Genomic DNA, 21,165 nt, shown 5'->3' with positions numbered 1-21,165 from the left:
CTGCTGCTGTCACATTTGCCAAAGCCCAGATTGGGTACTTGACTGAGACTCCCTTAAACTGGATGCCCACTGGGAAGGAGGGGCTGGTGACCTTTGTGGAGCTTTTGGGGAGGAGGGGAGGGAGGGAGAAGTCACAAAAAGATACATCCTTAGGACTGATGGGATGCAGATTGGGTCAGGGAGGACAGGAGGTTGGGGTGGAGGCTGGGACAGAAGAATGGACAGATACCCAAGGAGATAGTCTCCCATCTTCCTCCTGTCCAAGAGACTGAGTGCTAAGAATCAAAGGGGGATAAAGTGGAGGAAGAGAAAGATCAGACTCAGGGGATAGGCGAAGAGGAAAGAGGGATCTCTTTCAGTGCTGGATTCCTCATATCACTGAATCCAAAAGGAAAGGACCTCAGTAAGGAAGAGCAAGCTGCTGTGTGTGGAGGGAGTCCCCAGCACAGTAACAGGCTGGTACTAAAAGTGCAAAGCACAGAGATGGGAGGTGAGCCCAGAGAAGAGCAAGGGACAGATAAAGGGAAACTGGATCCTCCTCATCCTCATTTCCCAACCTGCCCCAGCTCACAAGTTTGGGAGACAGGAGGGAATGGGGAGGATCCTCAGTCTGCTGAGGCAGCTAGGTCCAGATCCCCTAGAGATGCCAGAGACACTAGCTCTAGGTCCCCAGGAGAGACAGACTAGAGCTTTTCGGTGAGAAACTAGAAGGAAGGCTTTATACTATCTTCCTACTGCTGGGGAGGAGGTACTTTGGAATGGAACCACCAGAGGTCATCTGGTTCCTCCTCTGCCCCCAGGCTGTGCTGCCCACCAACTATCTCAGATCAATTCCATTCTTTTTCCCTGTTGGTGTTCTTCCAGCAGTTCATAACTTATTCTGCCAGGGTATTATTTCATCTAGCCCCAATCCTTCCAATAAAAGTTGAAATTCACACTCTCCTGACCCCAGATAAAATAGTTATTGTCTTCATAACAGCCCTGAAGACCTTTCAATGAATTCCTCCTCAGCCTTCTCTTCTTCAGTAGAAAGAACCCCCTAACCCTTTATTCTTTCGAGCTTCCATAGAAGAAATCAAATGTTTCTAGCTAAGGGGGTGGCTCCTGACTCTTTACCCGCCTCTCTGTGCAATGCCACATGCCCAGTGGCTGGATCCTGTGCAGTCTGATGCTTTACCCACCTCTCTGTGCAATGCCACATGCCCAGTGGCTGGATCCTGTGCAGTCTGATGCTTTACCCACCTCTCTGTGCAATGCCACATGCCCAGTGGCTGGATCCTGTGCAGTCTGATGCTTTACCCACCTCTCTGTGCAATGCCACATGCCCGGTGGCTGGATCCTGTGCAGTCTGATGCTTTACCCACCTCTCTGTGCAATGCCACATGCCCAGTGGCTGGATCCTGTGCAGTCTGATGCTTTACCCACCTCTCTGTGCAATGCCACATGCCCGGTGGCTGGATCCTGTGCAGTCTGATGCTTTACCCACCTCTCTGTGCAATGCCACATGCCCAGTGGCTGGATCCTGTGCAGTCTGATGCTTTACCCACCTCTCTGTGCAATGCCACATGCCCAGTGGCTGGATCCTGTGCAGTCTGATGCTTTACCCACCTCTCTGTGCAATGCCACATGCCCAGTGGCTGGATCCTGTGCAGTCTGATGCTTTACCCACCTCTCTGTGCAATGCCACATGCCCAGTGGCTGGATCCTGTGCAGTCTGATGCTTTACCCACCTCTCTGTGCAATGCCACATGCCCAGTGGCTGGATCCTGTGCAGTCTGATGCTTTACCCACCTCTCTGTGCAATGCCACATGCCCAGTGGCTGGATCCTGTGCAGTCTGATGCTTTACCCACCTCTCTGTGCAATGCCACATGCCCAGTGGCTGGATCCTGTGCAGTCTGATGCTTTACCCACCTCTCTGTGCAATGCCACATGCCCAGTGGCTGGATCCTGTGCAGTCTGATGCTTTACCCACCTCTCTGTGCAATGCCACATGCCCAGTGGCTGGATCCTGTGCAGTCTGATGCCAGGGACCCTTCAGAGCTAGACAGAGAGACTGATCGTTTCTGTGAATGTTTCCTCCAGGAAAACCTCCCAGGGGTTGGATATAAATAGAGTAGATATCGATTATCATCATCAGAACCTTCCAGCCTACTTGGCCAGTTCCAATCCCCACCAAGATCTTTAGCTCCAGCTACACTAATGAGAGTATCCTCCCCCATGCTGGTTCCTTTAACTTGAGTCCAAAACCCTTGCCCCCGTGGTGGCAAGTCTGGAGTGGTGTGCACACTGGCTGCTCTCTCTGCGATTCAAGCCAACAGACATTTATTATTGCCTATCTAGTATAAGATATTCACAGGAAGGGAACTCAGAGGCTACCCATTCTAACTCACTCATTTTTACAGATGAGGAAACTGAGTCCCAGGAGGTGAAGTTACTTGCCCACACAGGTAGCAAATCTCAAATTGAATTTAAACCCACCCCCTCAGCCTCCAGAGCCAATAATCTCTCTAAGGGTAAGATTTGGTGGGGGAAGAGATACCACAGAGGCTTAGTTCTCAAGGAGGTGGTGAATATTGGGGTAGTGTGAGGAGAACAAATGTACTATTATTACAATACAAAGGACTGTGAGATCAGAGCAAAGGAGAAATTGGGGCAAAGTGATAAGAGGTATTTGAGAAAGGAGACCACTTTCATGGGTCGGGCATGGGGAACAAGGCAGAAAAGGTTTTCTGGAGGATTTAGCATCTAAGTTGGACTTTGAAGGAAGAGAGAGCCCTCAATAGCCAGAGGTGATGGATGGTACAGAGACAGAAGAGAGCAGGATGGCTGGGGAGACAGAGAATTGTCCAGTTTGCTTGGAATGTAGCATAAGTGGAGGGTTATAGTTTGAGATAAAGGTTCTCTTGGGGAACCTGAGCCCTTCTCACCCTTTGGAATAGTGCTCCCTGCCCCAGTTGTAGACACCGGAATGCTGCCTCTCTCCTTTGCCTGGTCTCCTGGGTCTTCTTCTCATGTGAGGAGGCAGAGAGGTGGTCTTCATAGAGGAAGGCAGTTCTGACTCTGACCTTACCCAAGAATCCTATTCATTGAAAAGCCCCACAAATGGTACTCACTAGACTCCATCGCCTTCTCCTCCCCCACCCCACCCCCACCCCAATCCAGGAGTGGTGGGTCAGCTGCTTTGAGGTTCAGGTTCTTATACATAGGATCATAGATCTAGAGTTAGAAGGCACCTCAGAGTCCAACTCTCCACCCAATTTTACAGAAGAGGAAACTGAGGCCCATGGAGGTTAAGAGAGTTGGCCAAGGTCACACAGGTAATAGAAGTCAGATTAGGCCCACATGACTCCAAATCTAGCACTCATGCTACCTGTGCAAAATTCATCAGAACCCAGGTGAGAGGAGGCCAATTCCTCCTAATCTACCCTCGAGGGCAATGTGTGTCTGAGGATCTCCATGGACAAATGGGAAATCCGAGGCACAATGAGGAGAAAGCATTCACCTAAGATCACTCCCCAGAGGCAAAGTGAAGATGGAACCCCCAGTCTCACCATTTGTCACCTGGTGATCTCATCCAGAGACGCCTGTTTGGCAATGAGTGAATCCCCAAGAAATAAGTCAGAAAATGAGGGTTGGAGAAGGGAAGAAGGAGCAGGAATTGGCCCCTCAGTGGGGTGCAGCCTCAAAGCTGATTTTTGCTGAGGTGAAAAGTGGCCCTTTGACTCTCTGGGATTAAGTGTTCTTGGACCTGCTCTTTGAGCAATGGCCTGTCAAAGGAGCTTGGAATGATGCCACTTCCAGGCTCCAGTCACTGAAGGGAATAACACCCTTTCTGCTCCACCTTCTTCCCAGAGGAAAGCATGGTCACCTGGAAAGGAACAGAGGAACATTCAATAGGTTTTTGTTATCTCAGCAAGATCACAGGATTTAGAGCTGGGGAAGACTAAGGAATCACCTGGTCCATTTCCCTCATTTTATAGATGAGAAAGTGGAGTTCTGGAAATGACTTACCTGAAGTCACTCAACCAGTAAATAGCAGAGTTCTGCCTCCAAATCAGGAGGAGGACATTTCAAAGGGATGACTTCAGAAATATTCCCAGAAGAAATGATCATGGAAATTCCAGCATCCAGAAATCCAAGTAAATTGATTCATCAGGCTGGAAGAGACTCCTATAAGTCAATTCCCATCCCTTGCCAGGAGCCTAGGGATTACTTGCCAGCCCAAATAGGGGCCTTCTGATTCTTTTAAAGATCCTGAGGCTACAAGTTTCTCCAACTACTACTGCAGCCCTGTGGAATCTGGGAAACCTTTTATAGAACTTAATGGGTAAGGAAGAGTCCATACAGAGGAGCAGATGCCAATGGCTGTATGCTACAGTTGGCATTAGAGAACACAGAAATCTCTCCCTAAACCTTGCTCATCCAGCTCCCATATTTTCTGCTCCCTTCATTCAGAGCCTTCTCCCTAAGAAGGTAGGTTTGGTCCATTGCTCGCACTTCACTGAAGTAACTGGGCTCTGGTCCTCTAATTCCTATGGCAGAGGGGAAGAGGAAGCTAACAGAGTCACCTGACATCTTGGGCTCCTTTTGTTCTCTCTCAGTGGGGATCAGAAATAACTCCAATGAAGAGTGGGCAATTAGGATGGTTTGTTTGGTAATTGTTACACCAGAAGGTTGACCAGAAGCAACCCACTGGCTTTAGCTTAGCCCAGAATAGGACCTAAGGAATAAGGAAGGAAGTCACAACTGAGCCAAAATGCCTCCTCCAGTAAGAAGTAAGAGACAGTGGGGGTCTTCAAGTCTCATCTCTGTATGGTGGGGTTCCCCTAGAACTAACCCCATCTCAACGTCCAAATTTAAAAATAATGATCTCTGTTTTCATACAGAATGAACCTCTTTGAGACAGGTTCCCCCTCCATCAAGGTGTGAAGCTGGGGGAATATTTTAGATAAGGTTCTTGTTCAGACCTGAATTGGCCTAGAAAACTTATAAGGTCTTTTCCAAATGTGGCATTCCTAGATTCTTGTGTTCCTCTTCTGCCCAGACTGGGCAGGGCAGTGCCGTGCCGCTGAAGGCTTAAGACTAAGGAGGTGCAGTCCTCTTTTTCTGGCCCACCTGAAGGTAGGGACTGGGGAATCCAGACAGAAAGCAATAGAAAGGTGGATGAGTGGGAAGAATGGCAAAACCTGAGTTTAAATGACCTCCTAGGGATGACTGCTTTCATTTTGACTTGAGTCTGAGAGCTGGGAAATATACTCCCAAGTGTCTATGACCCCTGGGATCCAAGGTGTAAGGAGGAGAGGTGTGGGAGGACCAAGGAGAGGTATGACCCTATCAATAATCTCCACACCTAATTTATACATTTCCTACCTCTCTACTCACCATGGCAGTGATTCCATCCACTGATTCTGCCAATCTACTGAGTATGTTCGGTACACCACTCACACAAACACATGGCCACAGAGATTGGGGGAGGGGCTTGAAAAACACCTCTGTGTTTCAACTCTGTTTGCTTGCCTCCACACTCCACAGCCAGAGCAGCCAAGCCATCTCAGCTTGGGGAAAATGGTTCAGAGAATGAGACTCTGAATATCCAAGCTGATTGGCCAATCAGCTTGGCTATTTCCAAAATATACGAGCTGATCAATGGGGACATTCCCTCCACTGGTCAGGTACCAAGTCCACCATGTTGTCTCATCTCATGCAATTCTCATCCATCTCTTTCCTCGAAGCCTCCACAGAGGGTCTACTCAACTCCCTGGAAACCTTCCTTTGGTTCTTCTGATATTTCAAAAACACCAGTTTAGCACTCGTTCATCTGTCCTTCACTCACACTACATGACCTGACCAACCTCCTTTTTGTGTGCCATCCTCGCTTCTGTCTTTTCCATCGCTTCCCACTCGCAAATCACTGCTGGTAATGTGTTGCAGCCTACCCCCCAAACATTTTTTCAGTGCCCTTTGATCACAGGATTTGGAGCTGAAAATGACCTCAAAGGTTATCTGGCCCAACTTCTTCACTTTAAAGATGAGGAAAAAACCAGAAGCGACTAAACCAAGATCGTTGGTAGCAAAGCTGAGGTTCAAATCCCATTCCCAGGAGCTGACTTTAGTTCCAGTGTTCTTCCTGAAATTCATCACAGGTGATCAAAAGAAGGGGAAAAATCCTGTAGAACCTCCTCCCTCCTCCTTGCAATTCCCATCAACGTCCACAACTTTTGATAGAGGGTGCCATGGGGAAGACAAGTATTTCCAACGTACTTCAAGGGCTCTGTTGGCCAAGCCATTTCCCCCGCCCCACTCCCAGCCCACTTCGAGGCCGCCCCCAATCCCCTTCACGTACGTATGTAGAACTAGGACTTTATACTACTGATTTTGAAGGACAGTTTTCAATGTCTAATAATATATCTGTTTGGGTGTGCAGTGGTTGAAAGAGCTGGAGAGAGAAGGAACACAAACCTCAACCAGTACTATCGTTCTTATTGTAAGATATTTTAACCTTGTATAAACGCAAACTTTTCTTTAGCTTAACGACCTGGGGTGGAATATTAAATATATATTATATAATATTAAAAAGTCTGTAAAATACATGAAAGAAGAAAAAGAAGAAAAATCCTAAAAAACAAAAACTGCCCCAAAATGCCCAAGGTTGACTCCATAAAGTTTTATTGCCTTATACCACCATGTACTACAAGTTCATTGCTGCAAAATATTAAGAAAAAATGTTCTTGCCTTTGGTTTATTTCATTGAAAGTAAGTTATTGCACTTACATAATTTGGGGAGAGGGGGTCGTCTTGAGAAAGGGGCTTCAGGGTGTGTTCTGGGACAAGATGGAGAGTAGAAGCAGCTGGGCTTTCCCAGAGTCTCCCATCACTGGACACCGGCCCAAATGATTTGCTTGGTTGTTGTTGTTTGCAATAAACTTCTCCTCTCTCCTCCCAACTGGAATCTGTCTGTTTTGTTCCCAACTTGTGACATGTGAAATGTGATCGGAGGGGGGCCTCGGAAATCTCACGTTAATTGAAGTCGGCAAAAAATACTAACAGTGCCCTTTTGAACTGCTGACACAGTACAGAATGGATTACTCAGGGCTAGATTAACAACAGGTGGCAGGGGACAGGCGCTCCCCTTTACAAAGAGGTAGTTGAGGAGCTGGGGCATGGACTCAGATGCTTCCCTCCCCCCGGCTTATCCCAGAGGAGGGGCCTGGATGACCAGCCAGCAGGCCTCCACTACTGAGCCCTCCACCTCTACCCCACCCCCCACCCAATCTCAGGCCTTGGAGGCAAAGCAATCTTTTATCCTCCCCTTCCCTTTTCATGCTTGCAGGAGGATCTCAAAGGGAGAAACTCAGTATGGTATCTTCTACAGACCTTCTTCAGCATCCCTGCAGAAATGAAACAGCTTCATGGGGGCCTTGTCCCAGATACTGGTAAAGGAAGGAGTGGAAGTCTTTCTTTTTCCTTTCAATTAGCGTTTCTGAATTACTTTCCAGGTACAAAGCCTCATGTTAGGAGATGGGGACACAATTTACTGGGAGGAGAAACAATATGTATACAATTAAATAAATACAAAAAATTTACAAAAAGTACAAAATACTTCAGAGAGGGGAGCAATGTCAGGTGGGGAAATTGAGGCATAGATTTGCATTGGTGTAGAAGATTTTCTAGTCCTTATGGAAATTGTCTAAATGGTAAAGCAGAAAGTCCCAAAGCCTCCCTAGAGAAGGAGTCAGCCTTGAGTTGGTCAACTGAAGAGGCGAGGGGCTAGTTTTGTTTAGAGGAAGACATTATTTTCTCTCTTAAAAGCACTACGAGTCTATGTGATGCTTTCTCCCCATCCCAGGATACTGCCGGTCCTGCCTAATAATCTAGAACGAGGCTGACATCAGCCTGAATATGAAATCTGATGCCTTTGGGGATGGGACTTTCATGCTCAAGATGTATTCTCTTCAATTCCATGGAAGATTACTTACAACATGAAGCATAGAGCTAATATTCGAGCCAGGAGGGACCTTAGAATGGAGAATGTGGGAGTACGAAGTGACCTTTAAAGTCATCTAGTTCAACCCCACATGTGCCAGATGAGGAAGTAAAGGCCCATTGAAGTTAGTGTGAATTGTCTGAGGTCACATAGCCAATCAACTACAGAGATCAGATATGAACCCAGGTCTCCTGATTCCTAGTCCTGTACACTGGATTAGACAGGAATAACAGAACCACAGTAGAGAGGGACCTCAGAAGCCATCCAGTCAAGTCCAGACCTAGTCCAGAATTCCTTCAACAAAATCACCCAAAAGGGGCCATTCATTATTTACTTAAACAGTCTAGTGATGAGGAATCTGATCTTTCTGGGGGCACATTATTCAAATCATTAAACAATCATTCAGTAAGAATCACGCATGAGGAAAGTTTTCCAGACCTCCAGCTGAAACCAATCCCCGTACACACCCTGCTTCTGGTTCTACCCTCAAAGGGCTAAGCATATCAAGCTTGTTCTCTCTTCCTTGTGGCAGCCCTTCAAATATTTGAAGATAGGTCCTGGCTAAGTCTTCTCTGCTCCAGGCTAAAAATATCTCTGCTTTCTTTAACCCATCTTCATATGGCGTGCTCTCCCGTCTTCTCGCCATCTCCTGGATCTTCTCCAGATTGTCTCTGTTCTTCCTAAATATGGCACCCAGAGATGAATGTGGTCTGACTAGGAAAGTACCCAGGAATGACTTTTTCCCTTCTCTGAATATAATGCCTCTCACAAGAGATATTTTTTTCAGCTGCTATCTCACACTGTTGGTTCATATCAAATTTGCAATCCATCAGAACCTTCCAATTTCTTTCTTGGGAACTAATGCCTTCTCCTTCCTCACCTCCCCCTCTCCTTCCAGCCCCCGGACTTGTGAAGTTGACATTTTAAAAATCCAACTAGAAAAATTCTCATTCACACCTACTAAATCCTCATTCATTAGATTTGACCCATTGTTCTAGCTCTTTGAAATGATTTTGGATCCTGACTCTAATTCACCGTGGCAGGTTCTATCATCTGCAAATTCAATAAGCCGCCAGTTTCTATGGTCTCATCCAAGGCACGGATGGAAATGCCAAACAACACAAAATCAAAGGAAGGCTTTATCAGAGGCTTCTATCAGAGGCTCCCTCTAAGTTGACATTGACCATTAATGAGGAACTAGAAAGAAGAATCCTCAAAGAAAGGGAATTTGAACCACTCTGTTCCTTTAAAGGAATCACCTGAGGTCTGTTTCCAGACTCTGCTGTTCATCAGCTTCACAAATCCTGACCCCTCCCCATTTTCTCGTCTATAAAAAGATTGGGTTGGATTAGTTGATGTCTAAGGTCTCTGAATGCTCAAACTCATTGATTGCATTCCATGTACCAGGCAAATCATGACAGGATTATTGAAACCAACCTTTTAGAGGAAGATTAGCCAGGGGAGAACTGTGGGCAGAGGCAGCAGGAGGAGAGAACCTGAAGGCTTTTATTCCCACTCCCTCTACTGCCTTGGTCTGGCTCCTCAGGGACCATCAGAGTATGGAGCTCATTGCTGTTGTTGAGTCTTTTCAGTTGTGTCCAACTCTCCATCACACCATTTGGGGTTCTCTTCACAAAGCTGCTAGAGCAATTTGCCATTTCCTTCTCCACCTCATTTTGCAGATGAGGAAACTGAGTAAAATAAGGTTAAGTGACTTGACCAGGGTCACACAGCTGGGAAGTGTCTGAGACTGGATTTGAACTCAAGAAGATGAGTCTTTCTGACTTCAGGGCTAGTGCTCCAACTAAGACCCTATCATTCCAGTCGCTGCTGGATGATTTCTCATCGTTCCCCAAATCCTAGGGACAAAAGCCCAGAGCAGCTAGGGAGTGAAAGATAGATGAAGTGAAAATAAAGATGCAGGGGCAGCTAGGTGGCGCAGTGAGTAGAGCACTGGCCCTGGAGTCAGGAGGACCTGAGTTCAAATCCAGCCTCAGATACTTCACACACGTACTGGCTATGTGACCTTGGGCAAGTCACTTAACCCCAATTGCCCTGCCTTCTCCCCTCCAAAAGCAAACAAAAAAAACACTCGGCCCCCACAGCACCAAGACACCATCAGAAGGGAGTGAGATGGCTAATGGGATTTAGGAGTCCTGAAGATCATGTTGTAGATCCCCTAATTTTACATACAAGGAAGTTGAGGCCCAGGGAGTTGTAGGAACAATTTGACTAGCAGCTGTTGTAGGGGTGAAAGACCAACACGAACCCAACGACAAGAACGCTTCTAGCACAGATTCTTTGATCTGCTTTACTAAGGAAAGTAACATTAAGGGGTTAACAGTCTTACTTTAATCAAACATATATACATATAAACTCACTTAGTTCAGGAGGAAAAGTCAGAAACCTGAACTTCAGAGCAAATACAAACAAATTACAAACATACACAACATAAACAGATCAAATCACAATTCATAGTTACCGGGAAAGCATCAACATCTGGGTTTACGAGACGGGAAGCTCTTAACAATGTCACACACCACTCTTGCAGTGACTGAGACTCCCTAAAGTCAAAGGCCAATCTTGGATCTTATATACCAATGTGTAACAACAATCTGCTAGCAGCTACTGTAGGAGTGTAAGACCCGCCAACAACCTGCACACAGAAAGCTGCCAACACAGGTTCTTTGATCTGCTTTTCTAAGGAAAGCAACTTTAAGGGGTTAACAATCTCAGTTTAATCAAACATACAAATATCATTCACAGTTCAGGGGGAAAAGATCAGGGGCTCAGTAATCTCATCCATAAAAGGGTAAGTGGGTGGGGGTGAGGGTTTGGACAAGGTGGTCTCTGAAGTCTTTTAATTTTCACAGCTAGACAAGGCTAGATCAAAGCGGGGCGCAGGTAAAATAACAACTGAGAGATCATAGGACATAGGTGAACACTCAACCAGAAAGACCACCACCATCTTTTCTGCTTTGAGGAAAGCCAGACCAAATGACTAATGAGGCCTTTCTCCTCTTCCTTAGGATGGTTCAACTCAGGGCCAACCCAGTCCAGTCTGGGGGAAGTCTAGAATCAGCTGTAGGGTGCTGGGGGCCCTTCTGGTGGATAGCAAAAGACTAGATTTGATATGGGCAGCTAGGTGTCACAGTGGATAGAGTGCAGGCCTGAAGTCATGAAGACTGATCTTCATGCTTGCCTTAACCCTGCTTGCCTCAGTTTCCTCATCTATAAAATGAGCTGGAGAAGGAAATGGCAAACCACTCCAATATCTTTGCTAAGAAAACCCCAAATGGGGCCACGAAAAGTTGGATACCACTGAAAAACAATAGTTCGTTCCTTTGTGTGTCTTGGCAGGTAGATTCCAAATATTTTATATCATCATTTTTAAATCGACTTTCTCTATAACTTCCTGCTGGATTGTGTTGGTAATATATAGAAATTCTAATGCTTTATGTGGGTTTATTTTACATCCTGCAATTTTGCTGAAGTTGTTAATTGTTTTAATTAGTTTTTTAGTAGACTCTTTAGTTTTTTTTTAAGTAAACCATCATATCACCTGCAAAAAGTAAAAATTTTGTTTCTTCTTCATTCATGTTTATTCTCTCAATTTCTTTTTCTTGTCTTATTGCTATAACTCATATTTCTTGTATTTCTAGTACTATGTTGAATAGTAATGGTGATAATGACTATCTTGGCCTTAGTCCTGATCTTATTGGAAAGGCCTGTAGACATTACAGAGTGCTGGCTCTTGGTTCTAGATAGATACTACTTATCATATTAAGGAAAGCTCCATTTATTCTTATGCTTTCTAGTGGCTTTAAACAGGAATGAATCTTTTATCTTATCAAAAGCCTTTTTGCATATATTGATGCAATAATATGATTTTTATTGTCCTTTTTATTAATATAATTTTCCTAATATTGAACCAACCCTGAATCATTGGTATAAATCCAGACAGGCAATAGATTATAATATTTGTGATATATAGCCATAGTCTTTTGGTTGATGTTTTATTTACAATTTTTGCATTAAGATCCATTAGGGATATTGGTCTATTGCTTTCTTCATCTATTTTGACTTTGCCTGGTTAAGGTATTAAGACATAGAAGGAGTTTGGTGGGATCACTTCTTTTCCTATTTTTAAATTTTGTGTAGTATTAGAATTATTTGTTCTTTTGAAGTGATAGAATTGACTCGTAAATCCATCTAGTCCTGTTTTCTCCCCTTTGGGAGTTCATTTATGGCTTCTTCAATATCTTTTTCTAAAATTGTGTTTAAGTATTATATTTCTTTTTTTATGAGTCTGGGCATTTTATTGTAACTATTCATCCATTTCATTTAGATTGTCAGTTTCATTGGAATATAGTTGGGCAAAATAGTTCCTAATAATTTTTTTTTATTCTTAATTTGTTGTGAATTTCTTTCTTTCTTGATACTGGTAATTTGGTTTTCTTCTTTTAAAAATCATATTAGCTAATGATTTAACTGTTTTATTGCATTTTTTTAACAATACCCTGGTTTTATTTATTGATAGCTTTTTCCTATCAATTTTGTCCACCTCTTTTTCAGTTTTCAGGATTTCTCTTTTGGTATTTAATTGAATGTCTTTAGTTTATTTGTTTTCTAGGTTTTTTTCCACTTGCATGATCGATAAGTATTTAGAGATATAAAATTTCCCAAAGTAGTCTATATGCCACAAATTTTGGTATATTTTCTAATTGTGGTCATTATTTTTCCTGAAATTATTGTTTTTAAGGTTTGTTCTTTGACCTAATAATTTTTTTGGTATTATATATTTAGTCTCCAACTGATTTTAAATCTTTACTTCAAAGGCCCTTTATTAAATATAATTGCTGTTGCATTTGGATCTCTAAAAGATGAATTTGATGTTTTCGCTTTTCTGCATTTGTTTGTGAGGTGTTTTTAATGACTAAATATATAATCAATTATTGTGAATTTTAGCTGCATGTACAGCTAAGAAATAGGCATATTACTTTCTGTTCCCACTCAATAATCTCCAGGAGTTTATCATATCTAGCTTTTCTAAAATTCTATTGAGGCCTTTCCTTTGTTTATTATTTATTTTTGTTAGATTTATAAAGATCTGAGAGGGATAAATTGAGATCCCCCACTGTCACAGTTTTTTTCTGTATTTTAAGAATTCAGATCCTATGCACATGTATGTAGTTTTGACATTTATCTGTAATCTATAGTATCTTTCAGAAAAATGCAGTTTCCTTGCTTATTTCCTTTAATTACTTCTGTTTTTGCTTTGTCTAAAATCATGATTCCTAACCCTAGCCTTTTTAAAAAAAAAAAAAACTTTACCTGAAACATAATAGGTTTTGCTTATTTAAAGTCACTTATTTGAATTCAGTGTATACTTTTCTGTTTCAGGTAGGTTTCATGTAAATGACATATTGTTAGATTCTGGTTTCTAGCCCATTCTGCAATCCTCTTTCATTTAATGGGTGAATTCATGTCACTCACATTTACAGTTATGACTGTTAATTATGTATTTCTCTCAGTCTTATTTTCTTATACTTATCCTTCTAGGTTTCCCACCCCCTCTTCAAGAGTTTGTTTTGCTTAAAACTCATCTCTCTCTTAATCCATCCTCCATCTTATTCTCCCCTCTTTTCCTCTTTCCCTCCTGTTTTTTCATTGAGTGAAATTTATTTCTGTACTCAACTCTGTGTGTATGTATGTTACTTGTGTATTTTCCCCTCCTTAAATCAGTTCTGATAACAGTGAGGTTCAAGTGATGCTTGTTCCCAGCATTACTTCTTGCTTTTATAGTCTTCTAATTATAACCCAATTGTGTGAGAGTTTTCCCTTCCTTACTCTCTTTATCCCTGCCTTCTTTCATGTACTCCTTTACCCTTTCCTTTCCATTCTTCTTTTAAGATCATCAAAACTTAACTAAATGACTTTTAGGTCTGCTATCTAATTAGACTTCTTCTATGACCCATGATGGTGATGGAGTTCTGAGTATATTATCTGAGTGTATTAATATTATCATATATCCTCTCCCCCATATATAAACAGTTTGTCCTTGTTTAGTCCCTTATGACCACTCACTCATGTTTACCTTTTTATGTTACTATTTATTCCCATGTTTGTATTTCAAACTTTTTACTCAGATCTGCTTTTTTCATCAGGAATGCTTGGAAGTCCTCTATTTCATTAAAGATCCATTTTTTTTCTCCCTGTAGCATCATACTCAGTTTTGCTGGATAAGTTATTCTTGGTTATGAGCCTAGATCTTTTGTCTGCTGGAATATGGTATCCCAAGCTCTATATTCCTTTGTAATGGGAGCTGCTAAATATTGCATGATTCTGACTCTGACTCCTCAGTATTTGAATGATTTGTCTGTCTACTCACAGTATTTTTTCTTTAATCTAGAAGCTCTGGATCTTGGCAATAGTATCCTTGGTGGTTCTCATTTTAGGGTTTCTTTCAGGAGGTTATTGGTGGATTCTTTCTATTTCTACCTTGCCCTCTGTTTCCAAGATACCTGGGTAGTTTTCTTTTATGATTTCTTGAAATATGATGTCTAGGTGTTTTTTCTTTGATATGGCTTTCAGGTAGTTTAATGATTATTAAATTATCTCTCTTTGATCTTCTTTCCAAGTCAGTTGTTTTTGCTAAGAGATATTTTGCATTTTGGGCCTAGTGATACTCAATCACTTAGTATCCCTGGTTGGAAGTTTCAGTAGATTGCCGCTAATTTCAGTCAGTATCAGCTAGCTGGGATGTTCTGCCAGTTCAGTGACAGTATTGCAAACTCACCTTTGGTTTAAGATTTCTGACTTGGTTATTTCCCCACTGACTTCAGACTGGGCTAAAGGATGGAACTGAGACACTGATCTGCTCCTGGGGTCCAAGCCACATAGCTGCTGCTTCTTCCTGAAACAGCTCCTCTCTTGGTACACAGCCCAGAGCCTGCAACTACTCCTTACCCTGGAATGCCACCCCCAGGTGCAAGTGCCTTCCTAAGTCCTCCCTGGATCTGTGAAGCAGAACTGGGTAGTGAGCAAAAGAGCTACCAGTGGGCACCTGTTCTCACACTTTGCACAAGATCAGGTACCCCAGTATGGGTGTGAGACCCTATCTTGCCCTGGTGCCCAACTTAATCCTCTTGCAGCTCCTGGGTGCTAGAATGTTCTACATGACACACTCCTGGCCAAACCCCATACCCAGTGTCTACAGATTTCTCCATCTCCCTAAGCCAGCCTGGGTCAGAAAAAAAGTCTTCTTCAACTTCCTGATCAAGGCTTGGCCCACCACATTTCCTAGATCTTTGTGGAAGATGTGTTAAAGGAGCTAGGTTATTCTTGTTTCTTCTACTCTTCCACCTTAGTTGCCTTCCTAATTATTAAAGTCATTGAGGCTGGTTCTCTGCTTTGTTCCAGATAATATACAATTCTCTGATATATAGAAAAGTGGAGTCATTTTATCCTGTTCCTGAATTTTTCCCTTTCAATAGCTTGGAAGATAGGGATTCTAAGATATGGCAGTAAGGAGGATGTGCATTCCATGACCAGGGCACAGCTTGTGCAAATGCTTGAAGATAGGAGGTGGAATATCATGTACAAAGAACACCAAGTAGAACTGTTTCATTGGAATGTAGTTTGGGCAGGAGAATAATACACAATAAGCTTAGTGAGCTGGTGATCTTGTGTTGACCTGAGGTTGGCCCGTATATCCATACACTGACCTCTCTACTCTGAGTCCCTTAGGTTTGGCAACTATCCAACTCTCAGAGATGAAGGAAAGATTTCAGGACCACAGGCACTGACCTTAGCCCATTTTCCACATGAACAACTGTGCCAAGTGGAATTAAAAAACACTGGATTTGGGGTCAGGAAACCTGAGTTTGGATCCAAGTTTCTATACTTATTATCTGTGTGACCCTGGGCAAGTCTCTGAGATTCAGTATCCTTATCTAAAAACACCGACAACACCTCCTCACAGAGTTGCTGTGGGGAACTTTGTAGATCATAATGGATTATGGAAATGACAATCATTTTGGTGACTAAGCTGCCAGACCCCCGGATTCACTGTCTTCCTGCTTCTGCCTTCCTCCACCAAGAAAAACTATTGCAAAATCCTGCCCTCCCCAGTTGAGTACCCCAAGTCCTCCAGGCCCCTATCTCCCCAGAGGAAGCTATGATTGGCTCCCTCCATGACACAATTTTAATGAGACTTTTGCCCCCCTCTATGTCCCCTGGCTTTTAGCCCTTTTACAAAGCAATGCCCTGGCATCCTCATGAAGAAGACTCTCTCCATTCTAGGGCTTTCTTCTTCCAAGAAGTCCAGCTGACAAGTAGAGAATCATTTCCCTAAATTGTGCGCTTGACAGCCAAGGAAAGCTGAGCTTCCCAGATAACAAACAAATCCCAAACAAACCCAGTCTGCTTTTGGTGCTGAACCTTCCATCCATCCCCATGGGCAAGAATCTCCATACTGGCTCCAGACATAATGGGGTGTGAGAGTTGATATTTTCCCAGGAATCCTGTGACTCCAAACAGATCTTTCTATTTTTTTAAGAGGACAACATAGACTCACTGGTTTCAGAAAGGGCAAACTTCATTAAGGGTCTCTGGTTTATGACCATATGCAGCCCATGTGTTAAGGTGTTGCCTTAAACAGATAGAAGCAAATGCAGCCATGGGGTCTGCATGCTATTTCCCTCCGTGGCACTTCTTGGGGTGTTGCTTAGATGTGCAGACGATCCACTGTGTTCTCCCTCTGCCTCCTGGGATTTTTCCTCCCATTTCATCTTTTTTTTTTTTGAGTCTCCTCCCCTCCACACTCTGATATTTCCTGGATTTGTGGGAAAGGGAAGAATTTTGTTCCTTTGGTATCATGTGGGCTGTGCTACACCATACAGCATGAAGTAGAAAAGGAGGGGGGAACCTTGGAGAGAGACAGAGATAGAATAGGAGCAGGGAAGAAACCCAAGGGTACCAGAAGTCCCCCACCCCCATTGACAGTGATGGAAGCTTCCAGCCAGATGAGGGAATAGAGGTGTGTGGGCTGAGGCTTGGATACTCAGCAAGTCAGATGGGATCTCTCGGCAGGCGGGGGCCAACAGGATGGAACCCCACCCAAACAAGAATGAGAAGATGGCCACAAGTCAAGTTGCTGTGTTTCACAACCAGTTGTCACAATGTCTTAGATCACTGAGATCCTCAAGAGAATATCTTTGGGGTAGCTGCAATGGCCTGGGTCTCCTCAGTTCATGGCCAATTTGTGTCCGTGATGGAAACATGGGATAATGAAAGCTAACATGATCTTTGTGGACATAATGTAGTTGGTTGTGGTGGCCTGCTCTTCTCCAGCACTGTGGGCACCACTAGACCTTGATAAGTTTCTGCACAGGTTCCTTCCTGCTCTCATCACCTTAGTTCATTACTACCTCATCTGTAGACTTATTGTACTAACCTCATTCACCTCCTTTTTCTAGACTCCTCCAGTCCATCATTCATAAAAATACCAGATTAATCTATCTAAACCATTACTTTGATTGTACCAGGCCTCATCCCAAAGATTATCAATGACTCCCCCATCTACCTAACTCCCTAAACTCCCTAGCCTGGAACTGAATCCAGTCCAAGAAATAATACCAAACTCTTACATTAAAATATGCAAGGTATTGCAGATATGGAATTCAAAATAGGATAAAGGAAATAGCCCTTGATCTCAAGGAGCTTATATTTGGCTGGGGGAAAAACCAACACGTACCCAGGCAAATATATAAATGCTAAGGATGAAGAGGAAAAGAGCACTCCAGCATCAAGGGGCCAGAGAGGAGCACTGAAAACTGTCTGTGATCTGGGCCCTGCCTCCTTCTCCAACAGCCCCTCACAGTGCTTCCCAACACAATGGCCCCAGAGGTTCCTTCCAACTTCATGATTCTGCAATCCAATGGCTTGTTATTTCCAGAAAATGGGGAGAAAATCTTCTTCCCCATTGCACTTTTTCTTATGTTATTCTCTGCAATCTTTTCCTATCTTTGTGAACCCGGGTTCTAATTCCCACCCTCTTCCTACTCCAACTTGGTGAATGAGAGCACTATGTTTAGTTGTCACCCACAGTTCCATTTTTTGGAGAAGGGCCAGGTCACTACAAGAATCTGGAAGACAGAAGGCTTGTTCTCCATTCCACCTGAATCCACAACACCCTGGAAGGGAAGAAGCTGAAGAAGGGAAGGTGTCCTGATTCTGTCTCCATGACTGCCTTGTTAGTGATAAAAGCAAGGATCTTGGGAAGACCAGACCCATCAGACAAGGCCCAGGGCTAGAGGTGGGGGGAGGAGGTGATGGATGTGAGCCTCTCAAAGCCTACCCCAGGAAGACTATTGGGAATCCTGTTGGAGCTGCTGCCACCAATGGGCAATTTCAGCTAATTACCACAATTGTTGCCGTTATCCCCTTAATGAAAAACACAGCTTTACTTCTAAGCAGGCACTGGGCCTGGCAGAAAGATGAAACCTGAAAATCAGCAGACACAAGGCTGAACACAGTTCTTTCTATTGAAATTAAGCCATGTTCAAGGCACACTGGGGAAGGGCTGGAAATAGCTTCAGACTGAAGCCAGCCACCCATGGCCCACACCAGGCACCGGATGGACATGCTCTTGGCTAGTCAAGAGGCCCAAATCCCAAGTGCTCGGTTCAATAATGTAAGAAAATAAACATGGGACTTATTTATAGCACAGGAAGAGGGCTGCTGCAGGAGGATTGGGCATTTGGTAATCCACCCTGACGGAGCCAGATAGGATCCAGACCCCCAGGTTCTTTGGTGACTGGGTGAGTGAGATTCCAAGCCAGAAGGAAGAGGGACTGGCTGCCAACATCACCAGGTATAGACAAAGGGCATCCTCTGTCTAAGGGGGAGGCAGAGTAGTGGAAAAAGCCTTGGACTGGTAGACAGATGACCTGAGTTCCAATCACAGCTCTGGGAGGGTTCCTCTAAGTCTGTTTCCTCTTCTGTAAAATGATTTCTATGGTTCCTTCTGGTTCTAAATCCTCTGGCAAGAATGGGGAAGTTCCAGGGTACTGTGCTAGGACCAAAAGAACGTCAGCTTGGCTGTTCTGCTCTGACCCTTAGAAGTCTTTCCCTGAGCTGTTCACGACACCATTAATAATCTAAGTTTGTAGCTACTACCAAAATCCTGAAAGACAAAAAAATCTATCTTCTCCAAGACTTAGAGCCAAACAGCTACGTTATGAAGGGGGAAAGTCTGTGAAAGGTGGCACAGCTTAACAGCTCCTACTGCAGCAGGCCTTTAAAGCTCACAGAGTGCCACGGCCTTGCGAGGTAGGCGGTACGTAGAATATCCCTCTTTATAGACAAGGAGTCTGAGGTTCGGAGAAGTGACTGATAGGACTTCCAATCGAGTGCCCTAGGTCCATAGCACACTGCTGCTGTGGCCACTGAGATTAGGATGTGTTCTGATTCTGGTCTCCTGATTCTAACTGAAGTGGCCTCCCCACTGTGCTCATTTAGCCTGGCACTCATGAAGTGTAGGCTCTATTGTTATTTCTAGCTTACAGACTAGTTCAATGACCTTAGGACTGTTCTTCTTTGGGTACCCTGGCTTACACATGTGGAATAACATGTATATTTATATATAGATATATACATACATATGTATATACATACACACACATATATGTATATATATGCATACAGATAGGTATATATGTATGTAAGAGGATGATATTTTCCCCCTTACCTTGAAGCCTAGCAAGATAACTTTGTGCTAAGCATGGTAATCTTACAAGGACAATTATAGAAACGTGATAGCTTTATAGCCTCCAGTGGGCATAGCTGTTTGGGGAGTTCTATGCCCTTTTCATGTGTCAACTCTGAGCAATATATAGGTGGGGATGGGATGGATGGGGCGGGGGAAGATGCAGCCATGAGACCCAGCCAGCTGGGAGCAGAACAGAGGGAAATGTCCCTCCCTAGAAAGCTGTAAATTTGAGGAAAACAAAACACCCTCCAATGCAGACATTGGTGACTAAGCTGCTTCTTGAAAAGGAAGGAGGCCTGAAAGGCTGGAAAAAAAGAGCCAAATTCTCCCCAGGCGGCCTCCCTCCTGGTGCCAGTGATGGCTAGCCTGCAAAAGAAAAGCCACAGGCAAATAGACGCCTGCAGAGTGACACACACCCTCCTTGGGAAACTAGAGGCCTCAACAGCTTCAGGATGGAGCAGCTTCATGGTACAGCACAGCTAGATCCTATTACCTGCAGCTCTGCAGAAAAAGGACACTGGGGTGCTACTGAGCTCTGATACCATGGAAAAGCAGCCTTAGGGGCACAGAAAGGAAGGCAGTATGAGGTAGTGGGTGTGGTGTCCAGACCAATGGATTTGGAGAAGACTCGAGTTTAAATTTATTACTTCCTATGAGACCTCAAATGTCCCTTAACCTCTGCTTCCTTATCTGTAAAATGGGTACGTGGAAGTTGGGGCGTGGGGGTGGGGAGAGATTGGATTGAATTAACCATCTATGCAGCTCCTTCAAGCTCTAGATTCTTTGAATTGGAGGTGCGCCCAATCAAAGGATGCGTTCCTCAGGCTTCGTTTTCCTGGGCAGGAGAAGATACAGATTGGGGTCAAATTCTTGGAGAACACAGGCCTTGAAAACCGAGGGGAAAGGACCACAAATAATAAAAGAGTGGTCAATGTTGAAGGATCCATGAGAATACAGGTACACCACTACACTGTTGGTGCAGCTGTCGTTTAGTTCAACCATTCTAGGAGATGATCTAGACCTATGCTAGAAAAATTACCAAATTGTTTAGACCCTTCTACCCAGGGGTACCGCTACTGGAATTTAATCCCAAAGAGGTCACTGACAAAGGCAAAGGTAGACAAAAATATTTATAACAAGACTTTGTGCGGTAGCAAAAAACTGAGAAATGAAGGAAGTGACTATCGATCAGAGAGGACTGCACAAGCTGTAGCACGTGAATGAGACAGATTACTATTGTGCTACGATGAACAGGAATAGGAAAACTTCCAATCTGGGAAGGCTTCCATGAGCCAATGGAGAAGGAAGTGAGCAGAGCCAGGGAAACCATATATACAATGACCACAACAATGCAAAAGAGAACAGTAAAAGATGTCAGAACTCAGAATGAAGACTGTACTTCTTTT

The sequence above is a fragment of the Trichosurus vulpecula genome, chromosome 6 (assembly GCF_011100635.1).
Source record: "Trichosurus vulpecula isolate mTriVul1 chromosome 6, mTriVul1.pri, whole genome shotgun sequence".
In the NCBI taxonomy this organism is placed as follows: domain Eukaryota; kingdom Metazoa; phylum Chordata; class Mammalia; order Diprotodontia; family Phalangeridae; genus Trichosurus; species Trichosurus vulpecula.
This window is presented reverse-complemented; position numbering follows the sequence as displayed.